The sequence below is a fragment of the Vulpes vulpes genome, unplaced genomic scaffold, assembly GCF_048418805.1.
Source record: "Vulpes vulpes isolate BD-2025 unplaced genomic scaffold, VulVul3 Bu000000624, whole genome shotgun sequence".
NCBI lineage: Eukaryota > Metazoa > Chordata > Mammalia > Carnivora > Canidae > Vulpes > Vulpes vulpes.
Genome location: NW_027325676.1, coordinates 280105 through 301740, shown reverse-complemented (window position 1 = coordinate 301740; position 21636 = coordinate 280105). Strand labels below are relative to the sequence as shown.

The window sequence follows — 21636 nt, the reverse complement described above, 5'->3', positions numbered from 1 at the left end:
GGCAACAAAAAAGAAATAAAAGGCATTCAAATTGGCAAAGAATTCAAACTCTTCCTCTTCGCAGATGGCAGGATACTGTACATAGAAAACCCAAAAGACTCTACCCCAAGAGTGCCAGACATACAGCAATTCAGCAGTGTGGCAGTCAGTGGCATTTCTATACACTAACAATGAGACTGAAGAAAGAGAAATTAAGGAGTCAGTCCCATTTACAATTGCACCCAAAATCATAAGAAAACTAAGACTCCTAACTCTGGGAAACGAACTAGGGGTGGTGGAAGGGGAGGTGGGCAGAGGGTTGGGGTGACTGGGTGACAGGCACTGAGGAGCGCATTTCATGGGATGAGAACTGGGCATTATATTATACGTTGGCAAATCAAGCTTCAATAAAAAATGAATGAAAAAAGAAAAATAATTAAAAAAAAGAAACCTAGGAATAAACCTAACCAAAAGGTAAAGGATCTACACCCTAAAAACTACAGAACACTTCTGAAAGAAATTGAGGAAGACACAAAGAGATGGAAAAATATTCCATGCTCATGGATTGGAAGAATTAATATTGTGAAAATGTCAATGTTACCCAGGGCAATTTACACGTTTAATGCAATCCCTATCAAAATACCATGAATTTTCTTGAGAGAGTTGGAATGAATTATTTTAAGATTTGTGTGGAATCCGAAAAGACCCCAATAGCCAGGGGAATACTAAAGAAGAAAATCATAGCTGGGGGCATCACAATGCCAGATTTCAGGTTGTACTACAAAGCTGTGGTCGTCAAGACAATGTGGTACTGGCACAAAAACAGACACATAGGTCAGTGGAACAGAATAGAGAATCCAGAAGTGGACCCTCAACTTTATGGTCAACTAATATTCGATAAAGGAGGAAAGACTATCCCCTGGAAAAAAGACAGTCTCTTCAATAAATGGTGCTGGGAAAATTGGACATCCACATGCAGAAGAATGAAACTAGACCATTCTCTTACACCATACACACACACACACACACACACACACACACACACACAACCTCAAAATTGATGAAAGATCTAAATGTGAGACAAGATTCCATCAAAATCCTAGAGGAGAACACAAGCAACACCCTTTTTGAACTTGGCCACAGCAACTTCTTGCAAGATACATCCATGAAGGCAAGAGAAACAAAGGCAAAAAAGAATTATTGGGACTTCATCAAAATAAGAAGCTTCTGCACAGCAAAAGAAACAGTCAACAAAACTAAAAGACAACCTACAGAATGGGAGAAGATATTTGCAAATGACTTATCAGATAAAGGGCTAGTATCCAAAATCTATAAAGAACTTATTTGAACTCAACAGCAAAGATATAAACTATCCAATCATGAAATGGGCAAAAGACATGAACAGAAATTTCCCAGAGGAAGACATAGGTGTAGCCAACAAGCACTTGAGAATATGCTCCGCATCACTTGCCACCAGGGAAATACAAATCAAAACCACAATGAGATACCACCTAACATCAGTGAGAATGGGGAGAATTAACAAGGCAGGAAACAACAAATGTTGGAGAGAATGTGGAGAAAGGGGAACCCTCTTGCACTGTTTGTGGGAATGTGAACTGGTACAGCCCCTCTGGAAAACTGTAGAGGTTCCTCAAACAGTTAAAAATAGATCTGCCCTATGACCCAGCAATTGAACCCCAATGTTTATAGCAGCAATATCCACAATAGCCAAACTGTGGAAGGAGCCTCGGTGTCCATCGAAAGATGAATGGATAAAGATGTGGTATATGGGGGATCCCTGGGTGGCGCAGCGGCTTAGCGCCTGCCTTTGGCCCAGGGCGCGATCCTGGAGACCCGGGATCGAATCCCACGTCAGGCTCCCGGTGCATGGAGCCTGCTTCTCCCTCTGCCTGTGTCTCTGCCTCTCTCTCTCTCTCTCTCTCTCTCTCTCTCTCTTTCTCTCTCTCTGTGACTATTATAAATAAATTAAAAAAATTTAAAAAAAAGATGTGTTATATGTATACAATGGAATATTACTCAGCCATTAGCAAAGACAAATAGCCCCATTTGCTTCAATGTGGAGGGACCTGGAGGGTATTGTGCTGAGTGAAGTAAGTCAATCGGAATGGGAGAAATATTATATGGTCTCATTCATCCGAGGAATATAAAGATTAGTGAAAGCTAATAAAGGGAAAGGAGAGAAAATGAGTGAAAACATCAGTAAGGGTGACAAAACATGAGAGACATTTAACTCTGTGAAATGGACAAGGGGCAGTGGAAGGGGAAGTGGGCGGGATGTTGGGGTGACTGTGTGATGGGCATTGAGGGGAACTTGGTGGGATGAGGACTGGGTGGTATGCTATATGTTGGAAAATTGAAATCCAATTTAAAAATAAACTAAATTGATAAACATTTAGCCAGACTCATAAAAAGGAGAAAGAGGGGGGATGTCTGGGTGGCTCAGTGGTTGAACATCTGCTTTCAGCTCAGGGTGTGATCCTGGAGTCCCGGGATCGAGTCCTACATTGGGCTCCTTGCATGCAGCCTGCTTCTCCTTCTGCCTGTGTCTCTGCCTCTGTCTCTCTCTGTCATGGATAAATAAATAAGTTCTTAAATATTTCTTTTTAACAAGCATTTAAAGAAGAGTTAATACCTACTCTTCTTAAACTACTTGAAAAACAGAAGGAAAGCTCCTATGTATTCTATGAGGCCAGCATCACCCTGATACCAAAACCAGATAAAGACACTACAGAGAGGGAGGGAGGGAGGGAGGGAGGGAGGGAGGGAGAAAGAGAGAGAGAGAACTACAGGCCCATGTCTCTGATGAACATAGATGCAAAAATCCTCAACAAAATATTAGCCAACCAAATCCAAAAATACACTAAAAAAATCATTTACCATGATCAAGTGGGATTTATTCTTAGTATTCAAATGTGATTCAATATTCACAAATCAATTAACATCATACATCCCATCAACAAGAGAAGTGTAAAACACCATGATTGCTTCAATGGATGCAGAAAAGCATTTAAAAGTACAACATCCATTCATGATAAAAACTCTCAACAAAATAAGTTTGGAGGGAACATAACTCAACAGAATGAAGACAATATATGAAAAAATAACAGCTAATATCATACTCAATGGTGAAAAAAGTGAGAGCTTTTCCCCAAGATCAAGAGCAAGACAAGGATTTCCACCTGACTACTTTTATTCAGCATAGTACTGGAAGTCCTATCCCCAGCAATAAGAAAAGAAAAAGAAATAAATGGCATCCAAATGGGTAAGGAAGAGGTAAAACTTTCACTATTTGCAGGTGCCATGATACTATATGTAGAAAACCCTCAGGATTCTACCAAAAATTGACTAGACCTGATAAATGAGTTCAGGAAAGTCACAGGATACAAACCAATATACAGAAATCCACTGCATTTCTATACACTAATAATGAAGAAGCAAAAAGAGAAATTAAGAAACAGTTCCATTAACAATTGCGCCAAAAAGAATAAGATACCTAGGAATAAACATAAACAAGGAAGTGAAAGATACTGAAAAACTATAAAACACTGATGAAAAAAATTGAAGACCAAATGAAAAAATATTCCATGTTTATAGATGAGAGAACAAGTATTAATAAAATATCCCATGCTCAAAAAAAATCTACAGATTTGATGGAATCCCTATTAAATACCAGTAGTATTTTTCACAGAACTAAAACAAGTAATTCATAAGCATGTATGGAACCACAAAAGACCCCAAATAGCCAAAGCAATCTGAAAAAGAAAAAAAAACTGGAGGTATCACAGTCCCAGATTTCAAGATATATTACAAAGCTGTAATAATCAAAACAGTATGGTATTGACAAAAACAGACAATTGATCAATGGTATGGTATTATGGGCATAAAGATCACCTTACAGTATCACTTCTATTTGATATTTAGGGTGAAAATATAGGTGTTCGGTGAAATAGATGAAAACAGACCCTAGGGCAGCCCGGGTGGCTCAGCGGTTTAACGCTGCCTTTAGCCCAGAGCATGATCCTGGAGACCGGGGATGGAGTCCTGCATGGAGCCTGCTTCTCCCTCTGCCTGTGTCTCTGCCTCTATCTCTTTCATTCTGTGTCTCTCATGAATAAATACATATATTCTCTGCTCCTATGAATTCTTTTTTTTATTCCACATGTAAGTAATATATAGTATTTGTCTTTCTCTGATTTATTTCACTTAGCATAATACCTTCAATTTCATCAACGCTGTCACAATGGGAAGGATTTTCTTTGGTTTTTCTCATGGCTGATTAATAATGCATTATTATATATGGAATATAATGTGTATATATACACAATATACATGCACTACATTTTCTTTTTTCATTTGTCCATTGTTAGACATTTAGGATGTTTCTATGTCTTGGCTACGATAAATAATGCTGTGATAAACATGAGAGTGCAGATATGCTGCTTTCATTTTCTTCAGATAAATGTCCAGAAGTTGATTTCTTGGATGATATGGTAGTTTTATTTTTAATTTTTCAAGAAACATCGACAGTGGGGGTTTTCCATAGTGGCTATACCAATTTACATTTCCACCAATAGCCACAAACATTGCCTTTTCTCCACATCTGTGCCAGCACTTATTATATCTTGTCTTTTTGATAATAGCCATTATAACAGACATGAGATGATATCTCATTGTGGTTTTGATTTGCATTTATCTAATGACTAGTGATGTTGAGCATCTTTTCATGTGGCTTGTTGGCTATCTGTATGTCTTCTTTGGAAAAATATTCAGTTGTCTTGTCTATCTTTAAATCAGATTGTTTTGCTTGTTTTTGTTTTGCTATTGAGTTGTGGGAGTTTCTCATATATTAGGGTTGTTAACCCTTTATCAGATAAATGGTTTCCAAATTTTTTATGGAATTTTTATTGGGAGGCTATTTCAGTTTACCAAATCCACCAATTGTCAATTTATCCTCAGAAAAAAATTACGTTCAATCTTCTGGCTGTATTTTTGGAAACCATTCATACTGTATAATTGCCAGGTAAGAAACAGAGATATAATTCTACTTGTTCACCTTTTAAAGGTACATTCAGGGATGCCTGAATGGTTCAGGGGTTGAGTGTCTGCCTTCGGCTCAGGGCATGATCCCAGAGTCCCAGGATCAAGTCCCACATCGGGGTCCCTGCATGGAGCCTGCTTCTCCCTCTGCCTGTGTCTGTGCCTGCCTCTCTCTCTCTCTCTCTCTCTCTCTCTCTCTCATGAATAAATAAATAAAATCTTTAAAAATAATAAAATAAAGGTACATTAAACTGTTTGTTTTTTAATATTTTTATTTATCTATTCATTCGGGCTTATCTGAAAGCCCTGGACACTTTGAATTAATGAAAAAATTGAAATGAATATTAAAGTCTCATTACCCTAGATAGTGATTCATGAATTAGGTTTAATAGCCTAAGTATTCTCCCATCTGCTGAGAAATATACCTAGAGAGGATTAACATTAATTCTAATAATTCCAGTTTTAAATGCTGTTTTTCACAAACAACTTATTAAAAGAATTTGCAATACTTCTTTGGAAAAATCCCTAAAGTTTTATATGACTGAAATCTGCTCAGAAATATAAAAACAAAGAAATCATGAAAATAGAAATATCAACAGAATGAAAATGACTTAATAAGAAACTACATAGATCACTGACTATTAAAGGACTTATCTCCCTGTTTGTCGATTATGATAATTCCCAAATTTTCCTTCTGATTTTTTTCTATTAACTAGTTATATCCCTGTTAATTAACAACTGGATCAAAATGTAGACAGAACTGAAAAGTTTTTAAATCACAAAATGAGTAAAAGAAGTCCTCAGAGGGGATCTATTAAAGCCATTCAATTTACAAATGAAGAAATTGATGACAGGTGAAGTAAAACATTTATTTAAGGTTGCAGTGACTTGGTGATTTCATCCCCCATTTCAATTCCATTGACTTAGAGCAATTGTTTATTAATTTTAGTTATCATACTATTGAAGGTTTTCAGTGATACATAAATAAGTGGGCAGGGAAACTGATAGGTAGGTAGGTAAATAGATAGGCAGACCACTAAACCCTCCCCCAATTTTAGACATTCCAAGATCACCTAGATTTTGTCAGTTTTCAGTAGCTCTATTTTAAATCAGGCACTCAGTATGCGTACATTATTGAGCATCTGCCATGTACTACTCCTGGGATAATTGTTAGTGGATGTAACGAATAAGAAATCATCCTTGTCCACAGAAAACTGACAGAGCTATTTATTTAGCTCAGTGTAGTAAATAGGTATGAGGAAAGTGAATGGGATTGAATACATAGAGGAAAGTGAATGGGATTAAATACATAGAGACCTCAGCCTGCTTGAAGGTAGGAGAAATTAGATCTGAATCTAGTCTTACCCTACTCTCAGTAGGAATTGGTCTATTCAAGGGTTGGCTGAAAGAACATTCCATCTATAGACAGGCAGAGACAAGAAATCAGGTGTTGTGAAATGGATGGGAAAATGTGTCTAGTACAAGCCTATCAGACAATAGGAACTTCAGCCTATTATTGTGGATACGTGCTGATTTTCCCTAACTTTCAGTGACCCTTCTTTATGATGAGAGCAAGAGGTTTGCCACATGTAAATTGTAACAAAAAGGCAACTGACTAACTGCAAATTTAAATACAGATAATCAAACAAGAAAGTGAAGTGACAGAAAAGAGAGTAGGACAGGCTTCATAAGGGCAAAAAGGATTCCTGAGAGGAATTTAATCCATGTCTTAGTGTTATACTGTGTATTCCAGGTTCTCTTCCTATATGTATCCATTAAATTTCCAGGAATGTGAGGGACATAATAATTGAAATTACTGTCCAATTATAAAATATGAGTATGTTTTTCCTAAGTCTGTGATCCTGAAAATGCATATGTGAATACCTTCTTCCCAAATTCAATCATATTTAAATATTCTATGAAGAAACTAACACTTAAATAACTATGATAAATTAATTTGTTGGAAGAAGATAATATAATATATATCCTCAATATATATAATGTATATTGAGCTGTGATTAGATTATTATAAAAATTTTCTAGGACTACCTGGAATAAATATGAAAGGAGAAAACTGTCCTATAATTAGAACCTAAGTAAATATACAATTAAATATGTATCTTCTATATTGTCCTCTTGGCTTGAAGAAAAGCTAATTCTATAGAAAATACACCTCAAAAGTATTACTTTCACATTCAAACCTATTCAACTCTACCTACTTCATGTGCATCTGACTGAATACATTCTTTGTATATGACAATATTTACGTATTTAAGTCTAAGAATCACACCTGAAGAACAAATATTGGTAAATAGGAATAAAGATAACTTGAAAACCAACAAATTAACATGTGTATTTGTATTTCTGTTGTAAAAAACAGCCATAATTTTCAATATGACCTCTAATCTTTATTTAAAGTATTGTCATGAATTTCCAGCTATGGTAGACCAAATGTTAAGGACCAAGATTCAGGAGAAAAAAGAAACACAGGAGGGGAGTCTAGCATTTCCCATTGTAGTGTCTCCTGATTCTCTTAAAGGTGATTAGAAGATGAGCAGTGCTTTTGACAGCCTTGGGGCCACAGTAGACAGTGTAAGAATTCAGAATAGTGGCTTATTGGAAGGAAGGAGGGAGTAAGGATTAAGAAAGGATGATGATCTTTCTTTTTTTCTTAGTGGTCATTATACACGTGTTACTTTGCCCTAACTCATCAAGCTGCACATTAGTATTTTGTGCACTTCTCTGTGTGTTGTACTTCAAAGTAGACAGTAAAAACTTACCACGATAAGAAACGTCAACTCATGCTTACACCCTTAAATTCACTCCAGTAAACACATTGAGCATCTTCTCATGCCAGCCATGATGCTGTGTTAGCCTCGCAACTCTAAATAAAAGACAAATACCATATGATTTTATTCATGTGTGGAATTTAAGAAAAAAAGCAAACAACATGGGAGAGGGAGAGGAAAACCAAGAAACAGACTCTTATCCATAGAGAACAAAATGATGGTTACCAGAGGGGAGGTGCCCAGCAGGATGGGTTAAATAGGTGATGGGGATCGAGAAGTGCGCTTGTGATAAGCACTGGGTGTTGTTTGTAACTGTTGAATCACTAAATTCTACACCTGAAACCAGTATTGTACTGTCTGTTAACTAACTGGAATTTAAGGAAAAATTTTGTAAAAAGGCCATACATTTTTTAAAATAAACTTATGTATAGAAACAAGAACAAAAACAAAAAAAGAGAGAGACACACACACATCCCTAATTTCATCAAGCTTACTATTCTAGGAAAAATATGGCATTAAGAAACGCCATACTAGGAAAATTCAAGACTTTAGCACTTACATTGAAAGCCACTGATTTAATAAAGAAATCATATCAGTTCGGAATGGTAAGTTCTACAGCCTAAGTTATAAATTTATAAATTTAATATTTCCTTTTCCATGGTCATATTTTTGCTGTGATTTTTAAAAATATTTTATTTATTTATTTGAGAGAAACAAAGAGCATGAATAGAAGGAGGGGCAGAGAGAGAGAGGTAGAGGGAGAAACAGACTCTCCGTTGAGTGGGGAACCTGACGGGAGGCTCAAGCCCAGGTCCCTGAGATCATGATCTCAGCCAAAGTCAGACCCTTAATGAACTGAGTCACCCAGCCCCTTTGCTGTGATTTTTAAACATATTTACTACAAATTCCTTGAGGTAAGAGGCTATGTTTTATTCATCTTTCAATCCACTGTTCATTGCACAAGGTGTAGCTAAGAGACTTAAGTAAATAGATTGGATGAAGAAAAAAAATCAAGATATATAGAACGTCTTCTTTAATGTATCTGGTTGCCTGTGTGATTCTTTCTTTATAAAATAAGCCAATTTAAGGCAAGAGACTTTATTCTTTACATTTTCTTGAAGAAATTAAATGTCATGCATAAATTTAGTGCTTAATAATTCTTTTATGATTATTAAATATCCATTGTTCAACTTTTAATTTTTAATCTTAGACGGGCTCATGGCCATCTATTAACAATTACTAACCCTTCAGCTCTTCAAGGATTTATAATTTAGTACAAGTTTTTAACTTCATAGATGAGGTAAATTAAGCCCCAAGAACTTGTAAAGTAAGGCATAATACTTAGCTCTCACTTGCAAATTCTCTCTTATACTCAAAGATAAACATATCAGATCACTTTGTACATCTCCAAATGTACTCTACTGGTAATTGTTTAATTCATAAAAGGAAAACATTTCATATTCAGTGTAAGAAAAACAGTGTGATTGCTACAAACAGGAAGCAAAAACAAAATGACATATACATATTTTTTATGTGAAAAAAATCTACAGGTGTGTGTATTTAATACTAACCTATGGTTTTGACAGAGTCAATGGTATTTTCTGGGAATAGGCAATTGGAAGTGTTTTTACAAAAAAAATTGTCTTAAGAAATTTGGAAAGCAATCTACATTCACAGTTATGTTTTATCTGCAATCAAGGAACTGACAGTCTACGTAACCACAGATTTCCTATTTGTTGTTATTTTAATGATTGCAACACTAGTTTGAAAAGTTCAGCTAGAGAATTCAGTCTCTACCTTGAACTATGTTCTATGAGAACACTATGAGAAGGAAAAGTCAAACTGACCAGCAAATACATTAAATTAGACTCTTGGGATACGTGACCACTTTCTAAAAGAAAAACCACATTACACTCACAAAGCAGAGGAAAGTTTTCACTAAGAAGGCTTTATCCCAAGATAAAGCAGAGAACTGACAGTGAGGACCTCTGGAGACCATCACACTAATTAATCTCTCTGGTATCCAAGGGTTTATTATCTCCACTGAGGCCTATTCATAGGTGGAAAATAATCCTGAAGGTAGATTCATTTCCAAGTTGTTATGCTAAACAATGAAACTAGTCATGATCCAATATATCATTTATCCTTACTAAGGAAATACTTAAGGGATTTGAGATGATGAGTGAATGTTATAGAAAATTTAAAAATTAATGTCATTTAATGAACCATGGGTTTAATTATGAGCATATGAAAGAAACGTATTTGATTATTAAAAGATTATCTAAAATTACAGATTATACAACTTCTTGGGCACTTGATCTTTTTGATCAAATTCAGTTAATAAAAACTGAATAATGAGCCATTTAATAGGAAAATTCTTGCACCAAAGAGATAATCTTCCTAGGTTCAAATGTTTCTTAGGGTTAAAGGCTGATGAACGTTTCATGAAAACAAAATGGATCATACACTCAGAGAAAAATCTTGCTTTGCCAAAGCATTTTATAACCTAATTTTGAAATTAGAATGGAAATTAGCATATGGAATATTTTCATTATCATACAGTTACAACAAAGTTTCTATCTACTCTCTCGTGCACTGTATTAGCTCCTGGGTTTTCTCAACTCACATTATTTCACAATATTCTTCCACACATGACTATTTTTGGTATTTTATACTTCGAAAAATATGTTAGCTTATTATTCAGAGATAACATCCAGAGGGAGTTAAAGCAGCTAAAAACTTCATGATCAAAATCCTTGCCCTCTGACATAACTGAAACAGTATTTCTTTGAGTTATATTCTGACACCAAATAATAATTATGGAGAATAAACAAACGCTAGTAAGAGCCCTGGATGTCATCAGCAACAGAAAGGCTATTTGTAATACTGTCTTAGAACTTTCCTACTTTAAAGATAACTAACAAGCCTACTCAACCTTTTGGGGAAACTCTCAAGAGAGGAGGAGTATTGCATGGAAATAGCAAAAGTGAGCAACAATAATGCTCCCACTCCTGGCCACTATAGCATGTGAGGGGAGACAAACAATGTTCCAGTCAAGGCAAAAATAAAATAAGGAAGCTGAGATAACTTTTTAAAAAGATTTTATTTATTTATTCATGAGACAGACAGAGAGGGAGGCAGAGACACAAGCAGGGGAAGAAGAAGGGTCCATGCAGGGAGCCCAATGTGGGACTCGATCCCGGGACTCCAGGATCAAGCCCTGAGCCAAAGGCTCAGCTTAACCACTGAACCACCCGGACGTCCCCAAGATAACATTTTAAATATGGTTGAGGATATTAGGGGAGTCTTTTTACCTTAGAAAATGAATTCCCTGAGACACAGTGAAGAAATTTTGAAAGGTAAGATGAAGTAGAGGGATAAATAAGAGATAAACAAACATACAGAAAATGAGGGCATCACTGGACGATGCTACCATAGAGGTAAGGAGGGCAGTAATTAAAGTTGGGTTTTGCCTGATGAGAATAACAAGAAGTTTAGTGGAATTATCCTATGAAGGCTCTTTCTTTTTTCTTTTCTTTTGAAGGCTCTTTCTACTCACAATCACTTCCCCTTAATATTTACATCCACTTCAATCCTGATTCTTTTTCCACATTCCACTGAAATTGCTCATGCTAAGTTCACCGTTGACTTTGACATTGCCAAATCAGTGAAATTTTTCTTCCAAATGATCTAACCTTAAGCATATCTGACCACTCTGTCTTTTTCCTTGTTTTCCCAGCACCACACACTCATCCATTTATTCTTATTTCACTGACTTATTTTTCTACCTCTTTTTTTTTATTCTCCTCTTACCCTAATATAAATTTTCCTTCTCTTTCTCTATCATCTTCTGAGGTAATACCAGCCAATTTCATGACTTAACACCATTGTTTCATGATGATCTCCAAATTTATATCTAAAGTCTAGACTTTTCCTCTGAGTTTGAGTTACATTTATCCAACAGTTTACTTCACATCTCTACTTGTATGTCCAATAAGCATTTCAAAATTAGTGTGACTGTCAAATTCCCTCCTCTTCTATCCTCCTCTAACATCACAACGCTGTCAGTAAAATAAATAATTGAAGGAAAAACTACTAAGTTTAAATAGTTTAATACTGTGTTTCTTCTTCTACTTTTAAATTCCTATTTCCAGCAGTGCCTTTCCAGTTCCACATGGTCTGCTAACAAAAATGTAACTATTGCTGTTGCTTTATGTCTTTTTAGTCATTATCTTTATCTTTCACTTTCCTGCCTCTGTTTCACAGTAAAGATCTGTGAAATCAGTGACTGTTATTTTTGCCATATGTTGCCATAGGAAAATAAATTATCAATAGGATTTTGCTCCAATTCTTTTATTATTTATCAAAGGTGGGAAGTTTCATTTTTTAATTAATTTACTTTTTATTGGAGTTCAATTTGCCAACATATAGCATAACCTCCAGTGCTCATCCCACCAAGTGCCCCCCTCAGTGCCCATCGCCCAGTCACCCCAACCCTCCGCCCACCTCCTCTTCCACTACCCCTTGTTCATCTCCCAGTGTTAAGTCTCTCTCATGTTTTGTCACTGTCACTGATATTTTCACTCATTTTCTCTCCTTTCCCCTTTATTCCCTTTCATTGTTTTTTATATTTCCCAAATGAAGGAGACCATATAATGTTTGTCCTTTTCCAATTGATTTATTTCACTCAGCATAACACCCTCCAGTTCCATTCACGACGAAGCAAATGGTGGGTATTTGCCGTTTCTAATGGGTGAGTAATATTCCATTGTATACATATACCACAGCTCTTTTATCCATTCATCCTTTGCTGGACACCGAGGCTACTTCCACAGTTTGGCTATTGTGGACATTGCTGCTAGAAACATCGGGGTTCAGGTGTTTCAGCATTTCACTGCATCTGTATCTTTGGGGTAAATCCCCAGCAGTGCAATTCCTGGGTTGTTAGGGCAGATCTATTTTTAACCCTTTGAGGAACCTCCACACAGTTTTCCAGAGTGGCTGCACCAGTTCACATTCCCACCAACAGGGCAAGAGGGTTCCCCTTTCTCCACATCCTCTCCAACATTCATTGTTTCCTGCCTTTTTAATTTTCACCATTCTCACTGGTGTGAGGTGGGATCTCATTGTGGTTTTGTATTTCCCTGATGGCAAGTGATGCAGAGCATTTTCTCATGTGCTTGTTGGCCATATCTATGTCTTCCTCTGTGAGATTCCTGTTCATGTCTTTTGCCCATTTCATGGTTGGATTGTTTGTTTCTTTTCTTTTGAGTTTAATAAGTTCTTTATAGATCTTGGATGCTAGCCCTTTATCTGATAAGTCATTTGCAAATATCATCTCCCATTCCGTAGGTTGCCTTTGTTTTGTTGACTGGTTTTTTTGCTGTGTAGAAGCTTCTTGTCTTGATGAAGCCCCAATAATTCATTTTTGCCTTTGTTTCTTTTGCCTTCTTGGATGTATCTTGCAAGAAGTTGCTGTGGCTGAGTTCAAAAAGGGTGTTGCCTGTGTTCTCCTCTAGGATTTTGATGGAACCTTGTCTTGCATTTAGATCTTTCATCCATTTTGAGTTTATCTTTGTGTACGGTGTAAGAGAATGGTCCGGTTTCATTCTTCTGCATGTGGATGTCCAATTTTCCCAGCACCATTTATTGAAGAGACTGTCTTTTTTCCAGTGGATAGTCTTTCCTGCTTTGTCGAATATTAGTTGACCATAAAGTTCAGGGTCCACTTCTGGATTCTCTATTCTGTTCCACTGATCTATGTGTCTGTTTCTGTGCCAGTACCACACTGTCTGGATTACAACAGCTTTGTAGTACAACCTGAAATCTGGCATTGTGATGCCCCCAGATATGGTTTTCTTTTTTAATATTCCCCTGGCTATTTGGGGTCTTTTCTGATTCCACACAAATGTTAAAATAATTTGTTCCAACTCTGTGAAGAAAGTCCATGGTATTTTGATAGGGATTGCATTAAACGTATAAATTGCCCGGGGTAACATTGACATTTTCACAATATTAATTCTTCCAATCCATGCGCATGGTATATTTTTCCATCTCTTTGTGTCTATCTCAATTTGTTTCAAGAAATGTTCTGTAGTTTTTAGGGTATTGATCCTTTACCTCTTTGGTTAGGTTTATTCCTGGGTATTTTATGCTTTTGGGTGCAATTGTAAATGAGATTGACTCCTTAATTTCTCTTTCTTTAGTCTCATTGTATAGAAATGCTTCTGACTTCTGAGCATTCATTTTGTATTCTGCCATACTACCGAATTGCTGTATGAGTTCTAGCAATCCTGGGGTGGAGTCTTTTGGGTTTTCTATGTATGGGAAACTTCATTTTCATGAAGCTATATTAAGTAAGTACTTGCCTAGAATATGGCATTGCTATCATTTGACCTTTATCAGCCTTTCTCCCTATTCTTTTGTTTGAACGAAGGTCCTTTCTTTCGTGGGAAGATAGGAAGGGCCTTTAATATACAGGTGGAGAAATGTGCCACGATTCAGAGGAAGCCTAGAAGAGGAAGTAAATAGTCCTATATAAGTAAGGTCATAGGGTGTCTCTTCCAAAATAGGCAGAAGAGACAAAAAGAAATATTATAGAAACAGCAGCTGCCATGTGAAATGGGACTGAGGGAATACTGTGTTATATGGGGGTAAAGTCTCTTAACTGCTTCTTGAGAATGTCTGTGAAGGGCTGCATCTTTCTTCCAGGCTCTTGGAGTTGAATTTGTAAATATTTTGGATGTGTCACTGTTGGTCCTAAGGTGAAAGCAATGTTATATTTGGTTTATACAATCTTACACACAAAAATGTATTTAATTAAGCTATATTTAATGAAATACACATTAGTATATGGCCCTGTTCTAGAGACTCATAAAATTAAAAAATTGTTTCAATGATAATACCAAAACATTGAGAACTTGCACACTAAGTACTATGTTTCTTCTTGATTTTAATGTGATAAATTTACATTAATCATCTTTATTTTAGTTCATCTTTATTTTATTCTTTTCTCCATATAAGTAAAATAAGATAAAAATCTCACAATAATACTGATAATTTTGTAAAACAGCTACAGTGATTTTAACTCCTTTTCTTTGACTATGTTCTTTTGTTTACCCTTCTTTTTCTTACTTTGGGAAAAATCTCACATGTTTTTCTGGAGAATTTTCTTTTAGTGTCAGTAATTTAGAGTGGTGGTTAAGTTGGGGGACTTCCACTTATTAGCCACATGACTGGCCTCTGTTTTCATCTAAGTTATGGGGATACTAACAATAAGTTTATATACCGGGAGGGAGGGGCAAGATGGCGGAGGAGTAGAGTCCCCAAATCACCTGAGCCCAACAAATTACCTAGATAACCTTCAAATCATCCTGAAAACCTACGAATTCGGCCTGAGATTAAAGAGAGAACAGCTGAAACGCTACAGTGAGAAGAGTTCTCGATTCTCTCAAGATAGGAAGACGGGGAAAAAGAAATAAAGAAACAAAAGGCCTCCAAGGGGGAGGGGCCCGGCGAGGACCTGGGCTGAGGCTGGGGCGAGAGTCCCCAGGACAGGAGAGCCCCGGCCCGGAGAAGCAAGAGCTGCACCAACCTTCCCGGGCAGAAAGGGGCCCGCAGGGAGTTAGAGCAGGACCCAGGAGGGCGGGGATGCCCTCGGGCTCCCTGGGACACTAACAGACACCTGCGCCCCGGGAGAGTGCGCCGAGCTCCCTAAGGGCTGCAGCGCGCACAGCGGGACCTGGAGCACCTCGAAGGGGCTCGGGCGAGGAAGAGTCTCCGTGCAGAGGGGGCTGCACGGCTCCGGGAGCAGGTAGGAGAAGCTCAGGCGGCGGCTCCGCGGAGGGGGCTGTGCGGCCAGGAGCACGAATCCAACAGCGCAGGCCCGGGAGCACTGCGTGTGGGACACAGCCCAGGATCCGGCTTCCCCCCAGGACAGGCAGAGGCCGGGAGGGCACAGGACAGCAAGGACGCTTCTGACCCAAGCTGAGCAGATCACCGGCCCCGCCCCGGGGCATCAGACCCTGCGGACTGAGAGCTCCGTAGTTACTGCGGGAGTTGAATCCAGGGCTCTGGAGCTGGCCGCCACCACCAGGGTTGTTCCTTCAGGGGCCTCATGGGGTAAACAACCCCCACTGAGCCCAGCACCAGGCAGGGGGCAGAGCAGCAAACCCAAGTGCTAAAACCTGAAAATCAGCACAACAGGCCCCTCCCCCAGAAGACCAGCTAGACTGACAACTTCCAGGGGAAGTCAAGGGACTTAAAGTATACAGAAAGAGAAGATACTCCCCCGTGTTTTTCTGGTTTTTTTTTTTTTTTTTTTTTTTTTTTGCTTTTTAATGTCTGTTTGCTTTCCCCACCCTTTTTTTACTTTCTTTCTTTTTCTCTTTTTCTTTTTTTTCTTCCTTTTTTTTCTTTTTCTCTTTTCTTTCCTTCTTTCTCTCCTCTCTTTTTCTCCCTTTCCCAATACAACTTGTTTTTCGCCACTCTGCACTGAGCAAAATGACTAGAAGGAAAACCTCACCTCAAAAGAAAGAATCAGAAACAGTTCTCTCTCCCACAGAGTTACAAAATCTGGATTACAGTTCAATGTCAGAAAACCAATTCAGAAGCACCATTATACAGCTACTGGTGGCTCTAGAAAAAAGCATAAAGGACTCAAGAGACTTCATGACTGCAGAATTTAGATCCAATCAGGCAGAAATTAAAAATCAATTCAATGAGATACAATCCAAACTAGAAGTCCTAAAGAAGAGGGTTATCGAGGTGGAAGAATGAGTGAGTGACATAGAAGACAAGTTGATGGCAAAGAGGGAAACTGAGGAAAAAAGAGACAAACAATTAAAAGACCATGAAGATACATTAAGGGAAATAAACAACAGCCTGAGGAAGAAAAACCTACGTTTAATTGGGGTTCCCGAGGGCGCCGAAAGGGCCAGAGGATCAGAATATGTATTTGAACAAATCCTAGCTGAAAACTTTCCTAATCTGGGAAGGGAAACAGGCATTCAGATCCAGGAAATAGAGAGATTCCCCCCCCCTAAAATCAATAAAAACCGTTCAACACCTCGATATTTAATAGTTAAGCTTGCAAATTCCAAAGATAAAGAGAAGATCCTTAAAGCAGCAAGAGACAAGAAATCCCTGACTTTTATGGGAAGAAGTATTAGGGTAACAGCAGACCTCTCCACAGACACCTGGAAGGCCAGAAAGGGCTGGCAGGATATATTCAGGGTCCTAAATGAGAAGAACATGCAACCAAGAATACTTTATCCAGCAAGGCTCTCATTCAGAATGGAAGGAGACATAAAGAGCTTCCAAGACAGGCAGGAACTGAAAGAATATGTGGCCTCCAAACCAGCTACGAAAGCAATTTTAAGGGGGACTCTTAAAATTCCCCTTTAAGAAGAAGTTAAGTGGAACAATCCACAAAAAACAAGGACTGAATAGATATCATGATGACACTAAACTCATTATCTTTCAATATAACTCTGAACGTGAACGGGCTTAAAGACCCCATCAAAAGGGGCAGGGTGTCAGACTGGATAAAAGAGCAGGACCCATCTATTTGCTGTCTACAGGAGACTCATTTTAGACAGGAGGACACCTACAGCCTGAAAATAAAAGGTTGGAGAACAATTTACCATTCAAATGGTCCTCAAAAGAAAGCAGGGGTACCATCCTTATATAAACTAAAATTTACCCCGTTGACTGTACTGAGAGATGAAGAGGGACACTATATCATACTTAAAGGATCTATCCAACAAGAGGACTAAACAATCCTCAATATATATGCCCCCAATGTGGGAGCTGCCAAATATTTAAATCAATTAATAACCAAAGATAAGACATACTTAGATAATAATACACTTACATTGGTGACTTCAATCTAGCTCTTTCTACCCTCGATAGGTCCTCTAAACACAACATCTCCAAAGAAATGAGAGCTTTAAATGATACACTGGACCAGATGGATTTCACAGATATCTATAAAACTTTACATCCAAACTCAACTGAGTACACATTCTTCTCAAGTGCACATGGAACTTTCTCCAGAATAGACCACATACTGGGACACCAATCGGGTCTGAACCGATACGAAAAGAAAGGGATCGTCCCCTGTATTCTCAGACCCTAATGCCTAGAAATTAGAACTAAATCACAACAAGAAGTTTGGAAGGTCCTCAAACACGTGGAGGTTAAGGACCATCTTGCTAAAAGATGAAAGGGTCAACCAGGAAATTAAGGAAGAGTTAAAAAGATTCATGGAAACTAATGAGAATGAAGATACAACCGTTCAAAATCTTTGGGATACAACAAACACAGTCCTAAGGGGGAAATACATCGCAATACAAGCATCCATTCAAAAACTGGAAAGAACTCAAATACAAAGGCTAACCTTACACATAAAGGAGCTAGAGAAAAAACAGCAAATAGATCCTACACCCAGCAGAAGAAGAGAGTTAATAAAGATTCGAGCAGAACTCAATGAAATCGAGACCAGAAGAACTGTGGAATAGATCAACAAAACCAGGAGTTGGTTCTTTGAAAGAATTAGTAATACAGATAAACCATTAGCCAGCCTTATTAAAAAGAAGAGAGAGAAGACTCAAATTAATAAAATCATGAATGAGAAAGGAGAGATCACTACCAACACCAAGGAAATACAAACGATTTTAAAAACATATTATGAACAGCTATACACCAATAAATTAGGCAATCTGGGAGAAATGGACGCATTCCTCGAAAGCCACAAACTACCAAAACTGGAACAGGAAGAAATTGAAAATCTGAACAGCCAATAACCAGGGAGGAAATTGAAGGAGTCATCAAAAACCTCCCAAGACACAAAAGTTCAGTGACAGATGGCTTCCCAGGGGAATTCTATCAAATGTTTAAAGAAGAAACCATACCTATTCCACTAAAGCTGTTTGGAAAGATAGAAAGAGATGGAGTACTTCCAAACTCGTTCTATGAGGCCAGCATCACCTTAATTCCGAAACCAAACAAAGACCCCACCAAAAAGGAGAATTACAGACCAATATCCCTGATGAACATGGATGCAAAAGTTCTCAACAAGATACTAGGCAATAGGATCCAACAGGACATTAAGAAAATTTTTCACCATGACCAAGTAGGATTTATCCCTGGGACACAAGGGTGGTTCAACACTCGTAAAACAATTAATGTGATTCATCATATCAGCAAGAGAAAAACCAAGAACCATATGATCCTCTCATTAGATGCAGAGAAAGGATTTGACAAAATACAGCATCCATTCCTGATCAAAACTCTTCAGAGTGTAGAGATAGAGGGAACATTCCTCAACATCTTAAAAGCAATCTACGAAAAGCCCACAGCAGATACCATGATACCATTCTCCATGGGGAAGCACTGGGAGCCTTTCCCCTAAGATCAGGAACAAGACAGGGATGTCCACTCTCACCACTGCTATTCAACATAGTACTGGAAGTCCTCGCCTCAGCAATCAGACAACAAAAAGACATTAAAGGCATTCAAATTGTCAAAGAAGAAGTCAAACTCTCCCTCTTCGCCGATGACATGATACTCTACATAGAAAACCCAAAAGCCTCCACCCCAAGATTGCTAGAACTCATACAGAAATTCAGCAGTGTGACAGGAGACAAAATCAATGCCCAGAAGTCAGTGGCATTTCTATACACTAACAATGAGACTGAAGAAAGAGAATTTAAGGAGTCCATCCCATTTACAATTTGCACCCCAAAGCATAAGATACCTAGGAATAAACCTAACCAAAGAGGTAAAGAATCTATACCCTAAAAAGTATAGAACATTTCTGAAAGCAATTGAGGAAGACACAAAGAGATGGAAAAATATTCCATGCTCATGGATTGGCAGAATTAATATTGTGAAAATGTCAATGTTACCCAGGGCAATGTACACGTTTAATGCAATCCCTATCAAAATACCATGGACTTTCTTCAGAGTTAGAACAAATTATTTTAAGATTTGTGTGGAATCAGAAAAGACCCCGAATAGCCAGGGGAATTTTAAAAAAGAAAACCATAGCTGGGGGCAGCACAATGCCAGATTTCAGGTGTACTCTAAAGCTGTGGTCATCAAGACAGTGTGGTACTGGCACAAAAACAGACACATAGATCAATGGAACAGAATAGACAATCCAGAAGTAGACCCTGAACTTTATGGTCATCTAATATTCGATAAAGGAGGAAAGACTATCCATTGGAAGAAAGACAGTCTCTTCAATGAATGGTGTTGGGAAAATTGGACATCCACATGCAGAAGAATGAAAATAGACCACTCTCTTTCACCATACACAAAGGTAAACTAAAAATGGATGAGAGATCTAAATGTGAGACAAGATTCCATCAAAATCCTAGAGGGGAACACAGGTAACACCCTTTTTGAACTTGACCACAGTAACTTCTTGCAAGATACATCCATGAAGGCAAAAGAAACAAAAGCATAAATGAACTATTGGGACTTCATCAAGATAAGAAGCTTTTGCACAGCAAAGGATACAGTCAACAAAACTCAAAGACAACCTACAGAATGGGAGAAAATATTTGCAAATGACATATCAGATAAAGGGCTAGTTTCCAAAATCTATAAAGAATTTATTAAACTCAACACCAAAGAAACAATCCAATCATGAAATGGGCAAAAGACATGAACAGACATCTCACAGAGGAAGATATGGACATGGCCAACACGCACATGAGAAAATGCTCTGCATCACTTGCCATCAGGGAAATACAAATCAAAACCACAATGAGATACCACCTCACACCAGTGAGAATGGGGAAAATTAACAAGGCAGGAAACCACAAATGTTGGAGAGGATGAGGAGAAAAGGGAACCCTCTTACACTGCTGGTGGCAACGTGAACTGGTGCAGCCACTCTGGAAAACTCTGTGGAGGTTCCTGAAAGAGTTAAAAATAGACCTGCCCTACGACCCCGCAATTGCACTGCTGGGGATTTACCCCAAATATGCAGATGCATTGGAACGCCAGGACCCTGGCACCCCGATATTTCTAGCAGCAATGTCCACAATAGCCAATCTGGAAAGGAGCCTCGGTGTCCATCGAAAGATGAATGGATACAGAAGAGATGGTTTATTTATACAATGGAATTTACTCAGCCATTAGAAATGACAAATACCCACCATATGCTTTGACGTGGATGGAACTCGAGGGTATTATGCTGAGTGAAGTAAGTCAATCGGAGAAAGACAAACCTTATATGTTCTCTTTCATTTGGGGAATATAAATAATAGTGAAAGGGAATATAAGGCAAGGGAGAAGAAATGTGTGGGAAATATCAGAATGGGAGACAGAACATAAAGACTCCTAACTGTGCGAAATGAACTAGGGATAGTGGAAAGGGAGGAGGGCGGGGGGTGGGGGTGAATGTTTGACGGGCACTGAGGGGGGCACTTGAAGGGATGAGCACTGGGTGTTATTCTGTATGTTGGCAAATTGAACACAAATAAAAAATAAATTTAATAAAATAAATAATCTATCTCAATATGTGTCATAAATTTGAAACTGCAAAAATAGATGACTTAAGAATATGAGACTTAAACTCTTTGAGAATGATGTAATCAATTTGGATTCAGCTATTAATGTTATCCCAGATGGTACTGCCTTTGCTGTCATTTCTATGAGAAAACAGAAATGATTTTTCCATTTGGAAAATTTTACAGATTTTTAGCAAAAAATAACATATGTATTTTGTTAAAAATAATAAATGGTTATCTTACTGACATGGAATAACAGATGTGATTCCTTATATGCTTAATTTATG

At 37.9% G+C, this 21636-nt stretch overlaps 1 long non-coding RNA gene across 1 annotated transcript in view; it reads right to left on the bottom strand.

Moving 5' to 3' along the window:
• Positions 1 to 21636, bottom strand: part of LOC140596552 (uncharacterized) — a 69843-nt gene that overhangs the window by 16315 nt on the left and 31892 nt on the right. Inside the window, exon 2 of the long non-coding RNA XR_011998485.1 lies at positions 7818 to 7921. This is a non-coding gene — a long non-coding RNA (uncharacterized lncRNA). The remainder of the gene's footprint in view (positions 1 to 7817; positions 7922 to 21636) is intronic.